The sequence below is a fragment of the Humulus lupulus genome, chromosome 2 (assembly GCF_963169125.1).
Source record: "Humulus lupulus chromosome 2, drHumLupu1.1, whole genome shotgun sequence".
In the NCBI taxonomy this organism is placed as follows: Eukaryota; Viridiplantae; Streptophyta; class Magnoliopsida; order Rosales; family Cannabaceae; genus Humulus; species Humulus lupulus.
Genome location: NC_084794.1, coordinates 175,303,974 through 175,321,307, shown reverse-complemented (window position 1 = coordinate 175,321,307; position 17,334 = coordinate 175,303,974).

Sequence of the window (17,334 nt, the reverse complement as noted above, 5' to 3'; positions counted from 1 at the left end):
TTTAAGCCCTACCGGTAGGGCTCTCAGTGTTTCTCGACCCGTGAACCGTTTTCAGCGCGACTTTTTTTTTTTATGACTGTGTATATTGTAGCTATTTAGAGCATCCTGCAAATTTTCAGAAAATTCTGAATAGTTTACAGTACCGAAAATTATGATCAAGCATGTTGTTTTCCACATGCATAAAAAAATTAGTTATGCGTGCAACAAACTGTTTGAACCTAGTTTTCGGTATTGTAAACTATTCGGAATTTTCTAAAAATTTGCAGGATGCTCTAAATAGCTACAATATACACGGTCATAAAAAAAAATCGCACTGAAAACTGTTTACGAGTTGAGAACATTGAGAGCCCTACCCGGTAGGACTTAAAATGAGAATTCCCATATATATATATATATTTATATATACATGAACTCAAAACTTCATATATATATATATATATATATATTTATATATACATGAACTCAAAACTTCACTGGTACAAAGTTATGTCTTATTGTCCTCATTTCCTTGTTCACGTGGGATTTGGAAGAAGCCAAATAATTAGTTGAGTTATGTTTACTGGTTAATCTATATATATTAAATTATATATTTATCTTTTGCTATTAATATTAAATATGTCATAAAATATTGGTATACATATATTTAGAGTTTTGTTAGTTTGCTTTAATTTGTTTGGTTACTGGTTTTTTCTCAATATTTTGGTGTTATCTTATTTTGTAACATTCAAATTTATATATATATATATATATATGTTTACCGAGTTTTTCGGAAATTAGAATAATAAAATATTAGAAAGCTTAGAAGAAAGAATTTAGATGTTGCAAGCAATATTTTTACGTGGTTGGGACGTTAATGAGCCTTAGTCCACGAAACAATTGTATTAGAGCTTAGAGAATCTATAACAATGGAGTTTTCTACCAGTTTCAGCAGAGTAACTGCTTACAAGCCAGCCCCTTCTCCAATGCCCACTACCTGTATTTATAGGTTTACGGGTGCACTGGGCTTGGGCCGGGCTGACCCGGGCCCAATAAGGGTGTAAATACTGCTGACTTCTCTAATGGAAGCCCAATACAAAGGATTAAAACATAGAAGATACACTAATCTGAGCCCACTGGGCCAGCCCAAACCACATCTGTCATCCGAAAAATTGGAGCTTTGGTCTGGGCATCTCGGGTTACGAGGCAGATTCAAGGGACAAGATCGATCAGAGTAGTGGCGGTGCAGGTCTGAACCAATGACGTACAATCCCGAGGTAGCCTTTTCTGCAGGTGAAGCGTGGGGATAACCCCCACGCTTCATGGGACGAAGTCAGGGTCAGGGACGCTTTACCTTGCCAACCTCGGACAACTGACCCGGGTTCGTTTACCCACGTCCCCCCCTCCGTTTGTCAAGGTCCCGTATCGTTTACCAGGGGCCCGGATCATTTACCACGAGCCCAGAACGTTTACCAGGAGCACGGAACGTTTACTAGGTGCTCGGCTTATTCCACCAGGATCCCGGACCGTTTACTAGGCTCCGAGATCATCCACTATGATCCCGACCGTCATCCGGAAGCCACGCTCATACCATCTCCCGTATGACCGTCCCGGACGACACTCCCCGGATGCCCTTTGGGCCTCATCTAGACTTGGGCTGCCAACGTCTATTTTACTCTTTGCCAAACGGGCCCGGTCTGGGCCCAAACTCAATCGGGCGGCCCACGGGCTTGAAGCGTGGACCTGGGCGCCCGGAAGGAAACAGGGATAACATTTACCCCCCAAGCCTTCATCCGAGCTTGTGCGGTGAGGGCTTGCCTCTGTCCCGGATCTTCCCCGCATTTCCCCGTTCGTTTCCAAAGTGACGAGTCAGCGGCGAGGGGGCACTGCGTGCCGGATGAGTGTGGAGCTACCACCTGCTACATTGACCAGGACCGCGCCCAACGAGACCGGACCATTTACCAGGGTTCGGGTTCGTTTACCAAGGCCCCGGTTCATGATGAGGGGTACATGTGTCCCCAAGCAACTGTCGCATTGATGGCACTTGATCCTGAAAGGTCAAAAAATACCTCAAGGGTCACTATGCCAGGGCTATTATGTCGGCTAGGTTCACGAAGCGTCCCATCCGCACAAGCGTTTTCCCATTATTATTTCTGTGACAAAGAGGACCGTAGGATGGGGCGACCTTTAGGGTGCTCCTCTTTCTAGGACGTTGGATCGGAGCGGCGCGGATCGCACCTCAGGGGTACCGTGATCCAATACTCGAGTGGATCCTTTAATGTCCCTGCACGATCCTGGACCGTCCGATGGGGGGGATCGATCTCAACCGTTAGATCAAAACCAGCACTTTGGCTCTTATAGATACCCCCCATGTTTTCATTTGAAACCTTTACATTCTCGAGCCAGAAAAAGAAACTCGAAGGATTTGTTTATGACCGAGCTTGCCGACGACGTCTTCCATCGTCTGCTCCATCTTCTCCGTCGCCTATTCCCAATGATTCTGATATCCGCACCCTCGCCTGAGCAGACGACACCAGCCTGCCCTCTTAACGAGCTGCTGAATCGCCTCCAATAGTTCAAGACTGAGATTCTACCGTCACTATCACTAGACAACCACCATTTTTCATGAATAGCAATTTATAGTAAGCTTTCCTGACTTTCGCCTTTACACCTCCACATATATATATATGTAGATCTTATGTTATTTTGCTTATCTGCTTAGGCTGCTAGACCTTGCCTGTGCCTAGAATTAGAGTGTTAGGGAAAGGCCACCTGGTCCTGGCTGCTCTGGACCCCTTCGGGTTTGGGTGGTCCCCGGACAAGCGGCGGTGGGCCAGCTTAGGAGTGTAGTCTTTCTTTTTTGTTCCCGATTAGGATCTTGCGGATCCTTGGTGATCCCGGACCTGATCCGGAGGGGACTCTTCCAAGCAGTTCATAGGAGAGCCCCCGTACCTTAACCAACCTTCTTGGGTTCTGGTACTGACTGCTTGGTTTGTTTGTTTTATTCTGTTTTGCTCCTAGATCATTAGCCATGAACTCGGGTGTTACCCTTCACTCGTAGGAGCAAGTCAACGCGGCCCTTATCACTATGCCTGGGTCCAAGCTCCCAAAGGCAACAAGTGGGAGATGGACGTGGTGCCGAACTTGTTCCGGAACTACTGGATGCTATACGCCCTGGAGAAGCGTTTGGGCGTGGAGTCGACTCCCGGACTGTTCCATAACCGCCTGGCCAGGAGAGAGGAGAAGGCCCACACCTTCGTGGGTGGATTCAGGGCCTGGAGCATAGGCCACATCAGTGCGGGAGCCACGCTCCCGCTCCACGACTATTTCGTGCAATTCCTGACGTTCGTGGGGATTGAACCTTTCCAGCTTCTGCCCCAAGCATACCGACTGCTTGCGGGATGGCGCGTCTTCTATGTCGCGAAGGAGATCCCGGAGCTGACCTCGGCAGAAGTCTTGTACTTCTACAAGCTGGAGCCGCAAGTCAATGTCAAGGACAAGACCCTGGACGACTTCTACAGGCTTAAACTGTGGGGCAACTACCCTGCTCCCACCAGCACCTGGAAGCATCCCCCGGAGATCAAACATTACTGGTTCATGACGTCCGAGTTTCTTATTGAAAAGAACCCCACGCAGATGCTGGACTTCCAGCGAGTGGGTAAGTGGTTTCCTGATCCCTGGTTTCCCTTTTTTCTTTTTTGTCTTGGTTTTTTATTCCTCATTCTCAACTCATTGTCTTGGGCGACAGGACCCTATGCCCAGACTCCCCTCACCCAGTTCATCCTAGAAAGGAAGAAATTTTACTCTGAGCTAAGAGCGAAGGATTTGGACGTGGGGGGCTACGTCACCATTGACAACCTCCGAGTGAACGGGATGCTCATGGCCCATCAAACGATCAAGGCCCCGAGCCTTCGGGGGATACAATGCGAGAAAGACCCTGCACTGAGGGAGGAGCTGGCCCTGGAACACATCAGGGATGTGGAGGCCGCGGCACTGGCGGACACGGCCAAACAAAAGAAGGACCAAGCTCAGCAGAGGGAGGCGGCCGCTTCCGAGGAGCTGGAAGCCCTCTTCGACGAGGCACAACCAAACGCGGGGACCCCCGGAGCTAGCGTATCAGGGCGAGGTAACTCACCTTTGATTTTGACTTATGCTCCCCAAGTTGGGGACTTAGTTAGGGATAGGCTAGCACATCGAGGCCCCGTGTTCGGGGCTGAAGGGAAAATGAGACCTTCATCTCCCATTCCCGTAGGCTCGGAAATCCTTATGTATTCGTCCGAGTTCCTTCAATACAGGAACTTTCTACACTCGGATGACATGGGGGACCGAGTCTACTCGTTTGCCTTAGGAGAATTAAGTTGGGTCCGGGACCCAGATAAGGGTGCGTCCCGGATCACTTTTAGTCTTGATTTCCTTGTTCGCTCATTCATTTTACTAACTCTTTTTTTTTTGTGTGTGTATATTTCAGAAGACTCTGACATGTCCAACCCGGTGGACAAGATGAAGCCGGCCCTCGAGATCCGGGCCGCCAAGGAGAGGGCCACGACCAGGATAGCCGCTAGGAACGCGCCTAAGCAGACACCAATGCCGGAGCTTCAATCCACCGAGGTGGCCCTGGCAGCGGTTCCGATCACGACAGTTGACCCGGCAACTGTCCCTGATCTTCCCACTCACCCTCCGGTGATTGACCTGGAGCGGGAACCAACGGCGAGCCGAAGCTTCGGGAAACGAGTCGTAGACTTGGGCGCGGCGGAGGCAGAACCAAGAAAGAGGGCCAGGACTAGACGCGCCGGTTCGGCCGGGGAGTCATCCGGGGAGAGTCTCCCTACCGCCAAGGAACTCCTAGTGGCACCGACTTTCCCTGTCCATCCGGCCTTACCTGAGGAGGGGGAGGCAGTCCTGCGGGATGAGCAGTCCAAATTAGTTACCCGGACCTGGGAGAGTGGTCGGGAAAAAAGGGAGGAGGTTTACAAGGCCCTGACGATTCGTCATCAGGTCAAATTTGTTGAGCGTTCGGCAGCATTCAGTGCCCCCCAGCCAATCGTGGATCGGCTGATCGCTGAGATGGGTTTCCGCCCCAAATTGGGGCAGGACACGACCCCGTTCGCGGCGGACTTACTGGACCAGGAGGGGAATACCATGTCCAACCTCCAGTTGAAACGATACACCACCATCGCCAGCCAGAACATGTTGTTCATCTCCCAGGCCCTCCGCCATCAGGCCACCACTGTAAGTTTGCTTTGCATCTTCTTTTTCTTCTTCTTATTGTTTAGTTAGGACTCTTTCTAACTTTGCTTTGTTCTAGGATGCCCTACTGGCTCATCGGAATGCCGACTTGGCAGACAAGATTGCCATGAAGATGGAGATGATCCAGCTGGAGCTGGAGGCGGCCGTAAACTAGCGGGAAGCCGTTAAGGAATCCCTGTCCAAGGAGGTTGAAGAGGCCACCCGGACTAAGTTTCAACTTGAAGAGACTATGTCCTGGAGAGAAGCCGAGACCAAAAAGCTGGTGGCCAGTCTAGAGGCGGAGCTCCTCCGAGTAAAGGCTCTGCAGGAGGCGTCCACAGCCCAGTCTACCCAGGATCGGGAGAGGATCACAGGCCTGGAGTCCTGGGTCAGAGGATTGGACGAGTTGCTCCAGCAGGAGGTGAAGGATCACGATGAGACTCACCGCGAGAAAGAAAAGGCGGATGCCATGTTGGAGGTCACCTTCGATGAGGCCATCTACATGGCCTGGGTCCAGGACAAGAACATGAACCTCCTGCTCTACCCTGACCCTGTCGCGAAGAGTGATGAATTCGAGGCCAAGGAGAAAGTAGACGCGGAGCCCCTGGATGAGGAAGAGGCGGATGAAGCTGTCCCGGATACGTCAGGGTGGGGTGAAGCCTAGGCCTGGGACCTCTTTTCTTTTTTCTTTTTCTTTAATTTCGTAACACTTTTACGGACGCGAGTGCGTCTAAGACAATTTTTGTGTTACCCACGTTATTATTTTTTTATATTGCTTTCCTGTTCTCATTCATTTAAGCTTTCTCTAGGTGTTTTACCACTATGCCTGAATGAGTCGAGTATTTGGTCCCGGTTCCAACGGCCGGGAACTCTCCTGGTGATCCGTCTTCGGACCTCCACGGCCTGGGCTAGATTACTCCTGCTTTTAACCTATCAGCTTGCTTTAATCTTGCTGCTCAGGTTCCAATGGCCTAGGCCATTAGGGAATTGATGATTATTCCTAAATTTCTTTGCCCAGTTCCCCGTGTTGAAAGTTTGACGGTCTGGACCGTCGGAGATTAGACAACTTATACCTGGGGGTCTGCATTCTTATAATCCTATGATGTTGTAGGAATGACGCGGATGGGTATTTAGTTATTTGGGACCGCGTGCGGTCAACCAAGTTTTAGGTATTTTATATTCTCGGGACACACATGTCTGGGCCGGGACCAAGCCTGAGCCTTAGGTCTTATATATTGTACCCCTGAACCACGCACGTCCGGGCCGGGACCAGCCTGAGCCTTAGGTCCTACTGGGTTTGTACCCCCAAGACCTTGTCAGTCTGGGTCGAGACTAGGCCTGAGCCTTGTGTTCAACCGGGTCTGTACCCCCCAGACCTTGTTGGTCTGGGTCGAGACTAGGCCTGAGCCTTGTGTCCAACTGGGTTTGTACCCCCCAGACCTTGTAGGTCTGGGTCGGGACTAGGCCTGAGCCTTGTGTCCAACCGGGTTTGTATCCCCAGACCTTGTTGGTTTGGGTCGGGACTAGGACTGGGCCTTTAATTTCCTGCTTTGTTTTTGTTCTCGTGTTTGTTCATACCAGAGATACCCCCCCCCCCCCCCCCCAAGTGAGCGAAGACTGGTCTTGGGTCACTTGATTAGGGAAACAAATTGTAATTTTCATTGTTTGATAATATTTCTTTATGACGTTTTGTATACGCCATTTTTATTATTCAAGGAATCACCCTGAGGCGTACATTGTTTACAACGAAAATATAAAACTGAAACATGCTCTCCTGAATACTGATAGTACTTATGGAGATGTTCCGCGTTCCAAGCCCTTGGGACTTCCGAGCCATCAAGCCGTTTTAAACGGTATGTTCCCGGACATACTTCGTGTTGAATTTCATACGACCCTTCCCAATTCGGGCCCAGAACCCCCACTCCCGGATCTTGGGTTGCAGGGAAGACTCTTCGCATGACCAGATCGCTGGTTTCAAACCTTCAGCTTTTTACCTTTGAGTTAAAATGTCACGCGATCTTGCCTTGGTACATCTTCAACTAAACTTGTGACTCTTCCCGGATCTCCTCAATGAGATCAAGGGATTCCTAGAGTAAGGCGTGGTTCTAGGCGGGATCGTACGTGTCTATTCTATGGGACGGGATGGTCGTTTCTACTGGGATGACGGCTTCGCACCTGTACACCATGGAATAAGGACTGTGTCCGGTGGACGTTCTTTCAGTGGTCCGGTATGCCCACAGCACGCGGGGCAACTCTTCGGGCCACTTGCTCTTGCAGGCTTGGAGCTTTTTCTTCAATGTTCCTTTGAAGATTTTGTTGACGGCCTCTGCTTGCCCGTTCGCTTGAGGCCTGGCGACTGCGGAGAAGCTTTTGACGATACCATGTCTTTCACAAAAATCCGTGAAGTGGATGTTGTCGAACTGCTTTCCGTTTTCGGACACAATCTTGTAGGGGAGCCCTTACCGGAATACGATGTTGTTGATGACGAAATCCAATGCCTTCTTCGAGGTGATTGTATTCATGGGCTCCGATTCAACCCACTTGGTGTAGTAGTCGACGGCCACGATGGCATAATTCACCCCTCCCTTCCCGGTTGGGAGCAATCCTACTAGGTCGATCCCCCATACCACGAAAGGCCAGGGACTCGTCATCAAGGTTATTTCTGTTGGAGGGGCTCGCGGGATCTTCGTGTACCTTTGGCACTACTCGCATTTGTAGACGTAATCGACACAGTCTTTCTTCATGGTTGGCCAGAAATATCCTTGGCGCAGGATCTTTTTGGACAAACTGAGTCCAGTTGTGTGATCTCCACAGAAGCCTTCATGCACTTCATGCATTATTGTGCTCAGTTCAGTCCCGGATACGCATCTGAGGTATGGCATGGATAGCCCTCTGCGGTAGAGCTTTCCATCCATCATGACGTATCTGTGGACCTGGTACTGAAGCTTCCTGGCTGCGGCCCTGTCAGCTGGCAACCCTCCGGTTGTCAAGTAGTGGATAATGGGTCCCATCCAGGACGCGGAGTGGTCGATGGTGTTGATCACGGAGGGTCGAATGCTAGGGACGGGGAGATGGTTGATCGGGACCAGCCCAGACAGCTCCGTCTCATAATCAATGGCCAATTTCGCCAATGTGTCTGTGAACACGTTGTGCTCCCTGGGGATCTGGTGGATGGAGTGCCTCTTGAACGTTTGCAGCATTTCTCTCGTCTGAGTCACGTAAGCATCCATCTTTTCCACTTTGGTTTGGTATTCTCCTGAGACTTGTCTGACAACCAGTTAGGAATCACTATAGATCTCCAAGTTCGCGGCCCCTACTTCCCAGGCCAGGCGCAATCTGGCCAGCATGGCCTCATGCTTAGCCTCGTTGTTCGACGCCTTGAAATGGAAACGCAAGACATTTTGTAACTGGTGCCCTTGTGGTGACACTAGGATGATTCCGGCCCCTGCTCCATTTTCATTCAAGGCTCCGTCCACGAACACCTTTGTAACGACCCAAATCCGCTATTAAGGCTTAAGGGCCTTGATTAGCGTGCCAGGAGGGCATGATGGGATTTATGTGTGATTTTAATGATTTAAATGCATGGTTATGATTTAAAGCATGTTATATGACCATTTGTTTATCTGAGATGCATGACTATGTATGTTAGTATGCATATAGGCCCGGATCGCGTTAGAAGGGCATAATTGTAATCTTGGCCATGTTGGGCATAACTGCATTGATATGTGATGATTGTTGAGACCACATTGTGATGTGGATGTATTTGTGATTTGTGACTCGAGGCGATCCCAGTGAGCAGGCTAGCGGAAAGTGTTGACAGGAATTTATACCCAGCTCGGGGCGAGCCTGGGGGTACGATCAGGAATTCAGAGAAATAGATTGAGATTTATTTTGATGATGGGGGATAATTATTTGGTGATTTATCAGGTATTGGGAAGCAACAGGAAAATATTAGAGACACTTGAGGATTAGCGGGAATTGGGTGAATGACTAAAATGGCCCTACTTGAACAAAAGGATTTAGAATTTATAGGGAGGGCGTTTTGGTCATTTGGCTTTTGGAGATAGGTTTTTTTTTTATAAGGCTTTATAGAGAGAGGGAATGCTGAAAGAAAAAGAAAAGAAAGAAGAAGGAAAGAAAGAAAAGAGAGAAAACAGGGGGGGTTTTCTCAAGGAACGGTTTGTGCGTTCTTGCACCGTTCCTCTCCGTTTTTCTTGGGGAAAAGCTCGGTGGAGAGCTAGGATAGGCTGGGCATCAAGAATCTTAAGGTTATACTTGAAGATTTGGCAAGGATTAGCAAGAACACATCAATGTTTGAGGTAAGTTTTAGAGATTTTCGGCTTTAAGGGTTTTGATGGTTTGAGCTGTGTTTTGAGCTGGATTGATGGGAATCTCAGGGAATTTCTGGGCAAGCCTTGATGAGGAACAAGCTAAGGAGGTCTAGGGTTGAATCAAGGTCGAAATTTGCATCAATGGTAAGAATTCTAAGCCTTTAACTTTGTTGTTGACTGAATTTCTGAGTTTAGGGTTGATCATGGTAGATTTTGAGTTTTGGGTTGCTTGAGCTTGGGATTGAGTTCTTGGGATGCTTGGGATGAGTGTGAGGTGTTTATAAGCTTGATTTTGGGTTTGGAAAAGGTTTGGGGAAGTTTGGTTTGAGATTGGTTGGAAGAAATCGCAGAAATGCGATTTTGGGATTTCTGGGCTGCAACTAGCGCTGCAGCGCTAGTCAGTGGGCGCTGTAGCGCTAGTCCCTGTTTCGGGGGGGTGCATTATGCTTGTAGCGCTACAGCGCCCTCTTTAGAGCGCTGTAGCGCTGCACTGTTCACAGAGGGGAATTTTTGAGTTTTGATGATGGATTTTGACCTAGGGTTCGGGGCTTGTTTCTGCTACTTTTTTTTGGGGATTTGGGACTTCCCGGGGGGCTCGAGATTGGTCCCGAGGCTAGGTATTCGGACTTGGGGCTCGGTGTTGACTTTGACCTATGTTTGTGCCTAGGTGTGCGCTAAGGCTCGAGTGGGATCGTGCTCAAGGAGTCAGGTGATCTAAGCTATTGATTGGAAAGGTAAGAAAACTATAACACCCGTAGGATAGGGCGTGGGCCCATAGTGTGATTTCCGGGCATGGCCCTATATTGCATGTTGCATGATGAGATGATTGCAAGGCATGGCCCCAGATTGTGTTGTGTGCAAATGCTTAACCTTAAACGAATCGTGATGTGTGCGAATGATTATTTCGAATGTACTATATGTGTGATTATGATGAAATGAACGGCAGAGGCCGGGTACGGCATAGGCCGGGGCGGCCGTGGGCCGAAAGTAACACCTAGCACATGGGATGCTATAATCAGGGCGGGGCCCGGTGGATTCATGTGTTATGCTATAATCAGGGCGGGGCCCGGTGGATACATGTGTTTGCTTAGTCTAAATGGTTGACTTATTTATTTGTGGATTATCTGTTATGATAAAACTGTATACATTGCATATGTTATGTTCTGCATGAGTTTTCTTGCTGGGCTTCGGCTCACGGGTGCTCTGTGTTGCAGGTAAGGGCAATGACTGAGTCAACCAACCATGAGTACGGAGAGCGTGAAGCGACGTGTACATGTTTGGTCTGCCCGACTGCTTTGGTTGGGGGTTTATTCGAAAATGGCTGTAATAATCTATGATTTTATGATTTCTTAACTGTAACCTTATTTCAAGATGTAATTAGTTTTCAAACCTTATTTTGGGATCCCAAATGTTTAATGATAGAAGTTTTAATGAAACGACGCATTTTCAAAGATTACAGCCTTAACTTTTAATTAGTCACACTTTTGCTCAAAACCTCGGTTAGCGAGTTCATTGCACACTATTTCGTCTTAAAAACTCACTTAGTAACGGCTCTAAGGAAGTAGGGCGTTACAACCTTCCACACGGGCGCCGCGGGGTCTGCGGGATCGTCCCCTTCGGTGATCCTGGAGCATTCCACAATGAAGTCGGCTAGGGCCTGTCCCTTGATCAAGACTCTAAGTACATAAGCTATATCGAATTGACTCAATTCCATAGCCCACTTCAAGAGTCTTCCTGATGACTCGGGCTTCTGCAGCACTTGCCGCAAAGGATGGTTGGTCAGAACTTTTATGGCGTGGGCCTGAAAGCAAGGCCGGAGCTTCCAGGACGCCATTAGCAGACGAAATGTCAACTTTTCAATGATTGGATACTGTGACTCTGCCCCCAATAACCTCTTGCTCACATAGTACACTGGGAGTTGGGTGTTCCCGTCCTCCCGGACTAGTGCGGCGCTGATCACGTGTTCGGTCACAGCCAAATAGAGGTATAGCGGCTCCCCGTCCACCGGTTTTGCTAGTATTGATGCTTGGGCTAGATGTCCTTCAGCTTTTGAAAAGCTTCTTTGCACTCGGCTGACCATTCGAAACGCTGGCTTCCCCAAAGAATGTTGAAGAACGGGATGCATTTGTCTGTGGTCTTCGAGATGAAACGGCTTAAAGTGGCTATCCGCCCGGTCAGACTTTGTACGCCTCTATGCTTCCGGGGAGAGGGCATTTCAACCAGTGCCTTAATCTTGTTCGAATTGGCTTCTATCCCCTGGAAACTCACTATGAACCCCAGGAACTTCCCGGATGCCACGCCGAAAGTGCATTTTTTGGGATTCAGCTTCATCCCATACCTTCGAATGATCGCGAAGGCCTCGGCCAAGTCGTCAGAATGTTTGCCTGAGGTTTTGGATTTGACCAGCATGTCATCAATATAGACCTCCATATTCCGCCCCAGCTGAGCCCGGAACATTCTGTTGACTAGCCTTTGATAGGTGGCTCTGTTGTTTTTGGGCCCGAAAGGCATGACGATGTAGTAGTATACCCCTTTGTCGGTCTGGAAACTGGTATGCTCCTGATCTGCTACATGCATAGAGATCTGATTGTAGCCTGAGTAGGCATCCATGAAACTCAAGATCTCGTACCCGGACGTCGCATCCACCATCTAATCGGTCCGAGGAAGCGGGAAGCAATCTTTAGGGCAAGCCTTGTTGAGATCCGTGAAATCGATGCATGTCCTCCAGGTCCCGTTCGGCTTTGGTACCAGAACTGGGTTGGCAAGCCATACGGGATATATAGCTTCATGGATGAAGTTGATCGAAGAAAGCTTTTCAACTTCTAGCTTGAGGGCCTCTGCCCTTTCCGTTCCCAGGGGCCTTCATTTTTGCCGGACCGGGGTCGCATCTTTTTCGATGTACAAGGCATGGCAGATGATGTTGCGGTCGATCCCCATCATATCCGAATGAGACTAGGCTAGGATGTCCTGGTTCTCCTTTACCTGGGTGATGATTGCGGCCTGGACCTCTGCCGTCAGATTCTTCCCGACTTGGATCACCCTGGTCGGGTCGGTGTCACTAATGCACACCTCTTCAATCTCGTCCATGGGTTCCAGTACGCGGTCGTCTCTTATCCGTGGGTCCAGCTCATCCTCTTCCCGAACAATCCTCCCAGCTAGAGGAGGTGGAACCGGGCCGATGACTCCCTCGTGGGGTTCTTCCCGAACCATGTAGATAGGCCGGGCGGACACGTGGTAGCATTTTCTGGCACTCTTCTGATCTCCTCGGACTATTCCCACTCCTCTATTATCGCAAGGGAATTTCATGCATAGGTGACAGATGGAGGTGATAGCCCCGAACTCGACCAATGTGGGGCGACCGAAAATGATATTATAAGCAGTGGGACAGTCCACTACTACGAATGTATAGAACTTGAACGAGAATTGCATCTCGTTCCCCAAAGTTATGGGCAACTGGATTTTTCCCATAGGGAGTATTGCGTCCCCGTTGAAGCCGTAGATCTGGGTTGGGCATGAGGCCATATCTGTTTCGGTTAAGCCAATTGCGACGAAGACGGGCTTGAACAGAATGTTGAAGGAGCTTCCGTCATCCACTAACACCCGGGACACCAATTTATTGGCGATCTGGGCGTCTACGACCAGAGGGTCATGGTGCGGGAAATGGACGTTACGGGCGTCTTCTTCTGTGAAGGTGATAGGGAGGTTCATCGACTTCGGGCGTTGAGACGGGGCCTGGACCAGAGCGCATACCTCTTGATCGTGGCCGAGCTCGCTAAGGTAGCATTTTTTATCGTTCCGGGACAACCCTCCTAGATGAGGTATGTCTGAGATGGTGGCCACATGGCCATCTACTCGGGGGGGGGGGGGGGGGGGGGGGGGGGGGCGCAATCCCGGATGGATAGGGCATTCCAGGCCTGGGAGCTTGCACAGCGAGGGCCTCCTGAGGGACCTGCGCTGCCAGACCCTTTGCGTACCCTCCCCGAGGCGGATATGCTCCAAGTGCACCCGGGACCGTGGACTGTCCGGGGACTGCTGATAGGCCCGGAATTCCCACGGGCATCCTGATCCACTGGTGGAGATGCCCCAACTTGATCAAATTTTTGATCTCATCCTTGAGCTGTCGGCACTCTTTGATTGTGTGGCCCACCTACTTATGGTAGGCGCACCGCTTGCTAGTGTCTCTCGGATTCCTTCCTCCTTTGAACATGGGGGTTGGCTTCCAGTAATGAATCGCCCTTTCCGTGGCTAGGAAGATGTTCTTCCTGGTGTCCACTAGTTTGGTGTACTCCGAGTATTGGGGCTCATAGCCCCTCTTGCCCTTCTTAGCCAGCTCGGACCGGTTTTGGCCCTTGCCGGATCTTTTCCCCCGGGAGGGGTTCACACTTGCCTCAGTTCCTTCCGCCTGGGACGGCTGGGCTCCGACAGGGGCAGCGATGTACCCGATCAATGCGACTCCGTATCTGGAAAAAGGGGTGGACTGGGTCGGGGCATACCCCGAAGAGGTAGGGCCATATACTGTGGGCGTGGCGAAGGTCATCCCAAGCGCGACTGCTGATCCTGGTGCAAGCGGGGGAGTGATGTATTACTGTGCCGGACACTGCACCTCGTATCCCAGAAATGCTTGGGCATTGGGTTGAGGTGTTGGCTGCCATCCGAACGCCTGGATTTGGGCCTCTTCCCAGTTAATAAATCCTTGGGCCCTCCTTATGTACTCCTCTATGATAGCCGCCTTGCTACGCTGCATATCATCCCAGAGGGGGGATTCGGCCCGGATTGCAGCGCCACCAGGCGTTGCCCATCGTCCACCTTGGTCTTGGAGGCCTCTTTGGTGAAACGTTGGATGTAGGCTCTTAATGTCTCTGTGGGGAGCTGTTTAATATTGGCGAGGGCACTGATTTGCATGTCCATTCTCATGGCGGCCACAAATTGTTTGCGAAACGCCGACTGTAGTCCTGACCAGGATTGGATGGATCCTAGCTTGAGTCTCTTCCACCATTCTTCTGCAAGCCTGCCTAGAGTGATTTAAAAATAAAGGCATTTACCATCGTCACTGACATGGGCCACGGTCATTAATCGGTTATACTGGGACAGATGATCCCTGGGGTCGGTGTTCCCGGTGTAGGTGGTTAGACTCGGCATCTTGAATCCCTTGGGGAGCACAGCGCCCAGAAAATGCCTCGCGCAGGGTTCCTTATCCTCCTCATCGGAATCGGTGTCCGCTCCTTCTTGTTTTCGGACCAGGCGATCCGTGACCTTTTTCAAGGTGGCCAACTACTCCATGAGCTGCGTGGCCACACCATCTTCTAAGGGAACCCTCTCGTTCCTCCTGTCGTTGAGGTCATTTCTAAGGTCGCCATCTCGGGGGCGGATCTTTTCCTTGCGAGCTCGCTCCTTTCGAGCATTCAGCCTGTTGCGCAGGTCTACTCGGGACGTATCATTCCCAGAGCTGAAGGTGTGATGCTCGTCGTTACGTGGGCACTCCCGGCGGCTTTTGTTCATTGAAGCGCTGGGATGTAAAGACCATTCCCGTCTGGCCTGCCCTGGGGCATACCGGGGACTGGTACCCTGTGGCCGCGTCCGTTCCGGATTGGTCAGGTGGCCCTGTCCTGGAACGAGGCGCACCTTCTCTTTCCTAGGGAGCGGGCGGGGACGGGTTCTGGCTTTCTGGACGGGAGGGTTTTTCCTCTGGGGGATTGCCCCGGTCTTCCTCTTCTCTCGATACGGGTTTCCCGGGCCTTGCTCAGGAGCTTGTCCCTGCGGAGGGGTCGGGCTCGCATCCTCAGGGGCGCCATTTCTGGCCTGCGGAGCTAGCGGTTGCGTTCCCAGAGGTGGGACAACTAGGGGATTAGCCGCCGAACCCTGGACGACTATGAAAGCTTGTAAGGCTTGGAGGGACTCTTGCATCCGCCGAGTGGCCTCCTTCTGCTCAGTAATCCTGACTTCTTGGTCCAGAACTTGCTGCCTCAGTTTAGTCATCTCCGGATCCTCCTGGTTGGGGTCCACTCCTTCTGGGATCTCAGGATCCTCAGGCTCTAGGTCGTGGTATTTGTAACTCCCTACTTCCTTAGAGCCGTTACTAAGTGAGTTTAAAAACATGCATTCAACTCGCTAATTGAATTTTTGGTCAAATAGTGTAATTAAGCCATAAACAGAGGAAAAACTTTAGAAATAATTCAATTTCATTGAAAATCATAAAAGTTTAACACCTGGGATCCCAAAATACAGTTTAGAAACATTTACAACATATAAATTGACCCAAGTCGACTAAACGACAAAATCTAGGTTTAATTACAAACATCTCCCAAAATCCACTGGCTGTAGCAGCCATGCTAACCAAACATGTACACGCCGCTCATGCCTGCTACACTCAAGGTTGGCTGGCTTTCTCCTTGCCCTTACCTGCACCACAGAGCATCTGTGAGCCGAAGCCCAGCAAGAAAACCCAAAACAGATAACATACGCAAAACATACACCAAGAATATAAACTGGCCATCAATAGGCTAAACATATACGGCCTAGCCATCCCAGGCGCTTTACCAGGCCCTGGGTTCGCGGTCCACACCATGAGCATATCCCAAGTATCCTTTTAGGGACTCGCCCTGGAAACTCGCACTCCACGTGCTCAACGCTGCTCCCAGCCCCTTGCCATACTCGGCCTTGCACTCAACGTGCCCAACGCCGTTCCCGACCCTTTGCCGTTCCCGGCCCATGCCGACCTCGGCCTACACCGTTCCCGGCTCTTGCCGATCATTCACATAATTGCACTCATAGCATAATAAACAAGTACAGAATACTAACAAATACAATCAAAGGGCTACGCCCTGCAATTCAAACACGTTGGGCTCAGCCCTGCACACAAGCTCTATGGGAACAAGGGTTTTCTTACCTAAGTCTCGAGCTCTCCGAGCACCAATGTCCCGAGCACAGCCCTCTAACTTGAGCCTCGCCTAAACCCTAGTCACAACACAGTAACAATACCCATCCATCAAGTTCTAATCCAATAAATAACTTTGAGCCATAACCTTAACCTCCGGGACCATGAATTCTATCAATCCGGGTGATAAAATCCATCCCGAGCCTTAACCATTAAGTTCCCAAGCCTAAACACCCTTAAAAACACAAGCTGGCACTAAGAGTCGCGGCCCTACCCACAAGCGTCGCGGCTAGCACCTCACTGACACCCACACGGGCCGTGGGGCGCATCACCAAGCGCTGCGGCGCGCATGAAGCTTCTCGGCCTCCCATGGCCGCGCGCGCACACGGGCCGCGGCATGCCCATCCTAGGGCCGCAGCCCTCCTCTCCAAACCTAGAATTCTTCACCTTTCTCCTGCATTTTCTTCAAACCAACTCATCCTATAATCAAGCTAACAGTTCCAGACAATCAACACCAATATTCTAGCCCAGTTTCAACATCAAAACCCATCAAAACCTGCTCCAAAACTCAACTAAGATACCCAAGAAGAGATCAAATTCTACCCACATGCATAGCCTAGAAACACAACTGAAATTCAAGCATAATTCCCATAGTTAGAGCTTACCTTTTGCTGAGTTTAGTCTCTGGATTTGATCCTTAATCCTCAAGCTCCTAACTCCCAAGATTTCCCAGCTGAATTCCTCTAGCTTTTAGCTAACCTCTCCAAGTTCCTCCTTAAGCCTCCAAAGAAAAGAAAACCACTTCAAGAGAGAGAGAGGAGGCGAGTTGGTTTATGAGAGTTCTATAAAATTCTAAGGTTTGTTTTATTCAACTTAAGTCTATGTGGTTACCTCAAGGCTCGGGGTACCCAAACGTCCCCGAGGGCA